At 35.5% G+C, this 5,276-nt stretch overlaps 1 long non-coding RNA gene across 1 annotated transcript; it reads left to right on the top strand.

Moving 5' to 3' along the window:
* Positions 1–767: 767 nt before the first annotated feature.
* On the top strand, positions 768–1,140 carry LOC116002266. The gene is made up of 2 exons (XR_004094428.1): positions 768–895; positions 984–1,140. It is a non-coding gene; the product is annotated as an uncharacterized LOC116002266 (long non-coding RNA).
* The last annotated feature ends 4,136 nt before the right edge of the window (positions 1,141–5,276 follow it).

Genomic DNA, 5,276 nt, shown 5'->3' with positions numbered 1-5,276 from the left:
TCTCAGAAATTGTTTTTATAAGTAAACATTTTACTCTAAACTTTTTTTTTCTTTCCTTTATTCATACCAATGCATTGTATAACAAGAAAAAAAAAACAAATTTTTGCAGATGACGTTGGAAAGTGCAACAAATTTGCAGAATAGTAAAAGTGCTGCCTCAAAGGCCATTTTGAAAGAATTATGCGGAGCAATTGATCACCAACTCGAATCAATTTCTCTTGATATCAGTGATGCCAGCCTTGTAAGTACAAAATAACTATACCTTAATTATTTAAATTCTGTATATTATTCATTTGAATTGTCCATATAACACAAACTGATTTGTTTTTTCTGACTACTCTTAATAGGTATTCTTCAGTATCCTCAGGCACCAACATTTCTACTTTTTGTGCTTTAATTTCTTGACATCCAGACTTCAAATAATTGACAACAGGCCTATTCCTGAAGGAATTCAAGCACAAGACAAGTATGAAGGTTGCCCGGAGAAACTAGTAAGAAATCTTATCTCTATTAAATTCTGCGTATCCTAGTGAGTGAGTCTGTGTATTCTAACATTTTATTCTGTGTATTCTGTATATTACAAAGTATATTCTGTATAGGACTTAGACTACATATTCTGTGTATTACATGCTGTGATTCTGTGTATTCTGTCATACTAATTACACACAACTATATCGATATTCTACAGTTGATTGCCTTCACTAAGTATCTCGCAACAAAGAAGATTGCACTTGCAAAGAAGATGAAATCAATGAGAGTGCAATACGTGCAGATGCCTTGGCAAAATGAAGAAAATGCTGTAGACTGTGCCATATACTCGATGAGGCATATGCAGACTTACACAGGCACATCAATAGAAGACTGGAATGCAGGACTCACTGGAGGCCCTGAAGATGTGAGTATAAAACTATTCTTTCAACTTTCTTCCATATTAAAATATTTAACAATTCATTTCTCATTAATTTTGCATTCTATTTTTGCAGAATACATTCCTCACATCACTGAGAGCTAAATATGCCGCAACCATACTCATGTCAGAATGGAATACCCTTCTACCAGAGGTGACAAATGCAGCCAAAGAAATCTACAAACAATCAAAGTGACCGTGTTTGTAAAGATGTTGATTCCTGTAAACTGAAATTGAAACAAGTCTCTGAGATGTGTTCTTTATTTTGGAAACTACTCTAACTCTGAAATGAAAAAAAATTTTTTGTCACATCTTATATTATAGGGTGCCATATCTATTAAGTTTATTCTGTTGATTACAAAACTTATTCCAAGAATGACTTCAATTATATATTCTGTGTATTACGCGGTAACATTATGTGTATTACATGCTGTCCTTCTGTGTATTCAGTTAATGGTAACCCATACCTCTAAGACTAAACCTTAACCCCTAAAACCATAACACATAATAATATTCTGTGTATTACATAGTAATATTCTGTGTATTATTGACTTCAACTCTGTGTATTCAACAATATATATGTATACATAGTACTGGGTGCTAAACACTAAACCCTAATGCTAAACCCTGGCTTCCACCTCTGTCTTCTAACTCTAAAAACATATTACAGAGTGCAATTCATATTCTATGTATTCGGCAGTACTGTTCTGTGTATTACATAGTATCACTCTGTGTATTACAGAGTGCAATATAAAGAAATAACACCAAATGGTTTCTGTTGTTTTGGTAAATAATTCTGTGTATCTTGCGGAAACAGTCTGTGTATTACTTGTAATAGTTTTGTGTATAAAAAGTACAACTGCATGTCTTGAAAAAACAAAACTAACAAACATTAAGACACACTCTAATTGTCCTCTTGATTTGAATTTGACCTAAAATGACAAAAAGTTGAACCTCCAGACATTGGATGCACCAGGTATCCATTACCAGCAATATTAGAAATAGCATCTTCAACTTGAGACTGCCCCACCGATTTTGTTTTAGATGCAGCTATATGAGCAAGCTGCTTTCGACCCCTTGCTTTCTTGTATTTCTTTTCAATCACACTAGTCACCCTCCTATTGCGTACCCCTTTCAACCGCCTGTTTGATGGATCCTTTATAACACCGCTCGACGATTCCACATCACAGTCTTCACCTTCGAAGAAAATAGGGCCATACTCATGTTCAACTTTTCTCTTGGCATCTAACACTGCTTGCTCAAAAATTTTGCGTGCTTCGCTGTTTTCTTGGCAATAAACAACCAACTTCTGAAATTTCCTAGTGATCTCTAAAGTCCAAACAGAAGAGGGAACATTAAAGCACTGAGATGGGGGGATAATACCAGCATTCTCGTCTTCCAAAACTCTTTTAGTCCATCTCTTCAGATATATTTATTTGGAACTTCAGACACACAATGCACGTTTAAAATGCGTAAACAGTGACAACATAAGATCCCGGTTTCAGTGAACAACTTGCAACTGCACCAAATATCTAACTCTCTAACGTTAAAAATCACTTCATGCTTAATAATATCAACCTCCGGCCTCCAGACGTGATACTTATACACACCACCTTCAAATTGAACACACTCTTGATAGCATGATGCCCCTTTCAAAAACTACTCTTCGAACAAGTAATATATCTTAATCGTATAAATATCCCTAGCTTGTGAAAGAATCTTAATGTGATCCATAGCCATTGTAGGTACACCTTGGGAACACCGGACATCTTCCCCGTTCTCTCTACTCCTCCACTCCGAAACAACACCAACAAATGAGCTATAGAAATCACATAGCCCAGCAGTCTTGGATAACCTTCTAGAAATAGAGTGATTTGTGGTTTCACTCCTTTGTGAAGATAAAATACCACCAGAAAAATAATCTTTGTTAAATGCAGGGCACCATTTTTCTCTACATTGATACAACTTTTCAATCCAAGAATTATTATGGCATTTGTATGTTGTGACCATCCTGGAATACCATAACATATATATTAACTACACATATTCATATACTATAATGCATACACAGACTCTCATATACAAATACACAGGATCATTCAATTGAATACACAGAATATAAGGGGAGTATTATCAGATATGAAGGCATGGGAATGAAAGCACAGAATCAATAGAATAAACATACTCTAACACTACAATACTCAGAATATATCAAGAGAATACACATAATCTGGGTAAGAATTGCCAACTCTGTATACTAATGCAAGCAATTGGGAAAAATATAATACACAGAATACTATAACTAAATAAACATAAATACCATCACCAATACACAGAATTTTTAATGAAAGCATACCTTGTCCAATAAAGCTCAAATTCTGCCTCCGTATCGGTATGTTTCAACAGACAATTGAATATGTCTAGAAAATCTTTTTGATTTCTTAGTCCCTTGATGTGCTTCTTTGAATTCTCACCGATATGCCATATACATAGGCGATGTCTTGAGGTTGGAAAAACTTGGGAAATAGCAGCAGCCATGGCAGCGCATTAATCGGTCATTATACTTTGGGGACTTTTCCCATTCATTGATCTTAAAAATGACCTAAACAACCATACGAACGACTCAATCCTCTCGTTCAACAAAAAACCACATCCAAACATGACGTTCATACAGTGATGGTTCATACCAACGAATGGACCACAAATCATATCATATTTGTTAGTACGATACGTCGTATCGTGAACTAACAAATCTCCAAACAATTCATAGTCTCGCATCATTTTCCCATCTCTCCAAAAAAAGCTGCACAACCTTGACTCATCATCCACTTCGAAATCAAAGAAAAAATCCTTTTCACTTGACTGCCTTTGTCTAAATATTTCAAATAATGTGTTTGAGTCGGTTCCATCCAAATTGTTCAATACATCAGTGCACAGCGAGTTATATGCATCCCTGCTTGTAAAACCAACGAGTGGTGACCCCCCTGATTGTGTTTTAAGAAACCGTAAACCATCAGCCACAGAAACACCGCTCTTCTTCAAATCCTTTAGGTAGGAAAGATGATTTCTAGACACTAATCTATGTGACCGTGGAAGATAACTCTTGGTCGTTGGAACAAACTCATGATTATGAAGCTTCTGGTGCTTTGTCACAGTCCACATCCCATTCCCATCTAAATCAAATTGAACAGATGCACGACAACTTGTCCGTACATCAACTTTTAAATAACTTCCCTTTCTTAAAACCCTTTTAAACCCAAACTTTGAACAATTAAACTCCTTCATCTTCAATTGTTTTGTACCAGCACTATATCTTTGCTTACCCTTCCTCACACTAAAACCTAGCCTGAAAGCATAATCATTATAAACCTCATATGCTTCATCAATAGAACTCACTAACACCCCTAACAAATCCTGATCAGCTGCAAAAACACAATGTTTAAGTACCCCTACAGTCAATACACAGAATACATGCCTACAATACACATAGTGTATAACTAGAATACACAGAATATTGGAAAACCAAAATACAAAACACACATCACCTTGTGTTTACATTACAACTAACATGAATACACAAACTCTCTGACCACAATACACATTGAATTCAAAGAATACACAAAATATTCACAAAAACACACAAAAATCCACCAGAATGACATTCGATAAACAAAACACAATACACCCTCTGTTTTTACATACAACTACAATGAATACACAGAAATATTGCATGAAATACTCACAGTTCATTAAAAGAATACACATAATATCCACACAAATACAGAAAACTCATCTTCTACCCTTCCAATCGCATAGTTGTATCATAAAACAATCCTAAAACCAGTATCAAATAATCAAAACACACGAATCAAAGCATACGAATTCAATGATTTTCATAAACACAAACAAAATCACAAAATCAAACATAAAAAACCTGGATTACGATCGCCTGAAATAGCCAATCCAACCGGATCATCGCCTGAAATAGCCAATCCAACCGGATCATCGAGTTCTTCAGTCGCAACCACCTCCTGCTGCGAATTGACGCCTTTCATATCCTAATGCTTGAGAATCCAATAGCTACGACTGTATATTTGTTATTCGTGAGTTCACAAATCGGAGAAGAAGATCGCCATAATCGCCAAAACACAAACAATTCAAATTCACTGTTTTTTTTTATATATTAGGAAGTTAACGGAGGAAACGGACGTGATTCCCAAAATAACGCCCACTTACTGGCTAATGGACAAAACGACGTCATTTTGATTCCTGGTGCACAATGCTACGTCCACCACGGTGCATGGTATAATTTGCCATAGTTTACAATATAATTAAGCTTTAAAACGGCACCTGCACATGAACTAATTAT

This window comes from Ipomoea triloba, chromosome 13, assembly GCF_003576645.1.
Source record: "Ipomoea triloba cultivar NCNSP0323 chromosome 13, ASM357664v1".
Taxonomy (NCBI): Eukaryota; Viridiplantae; Streptophyta; class Magnoliopsida; order Solanales; family Convolvulaceae; genus Ipomoea; species Ipomoea triloba.
The sequence above is the reverse complement of the archived record's forward strand: the minus strand, read 5'-3'. Positions and strand labels throughout refer to the sequence as shown.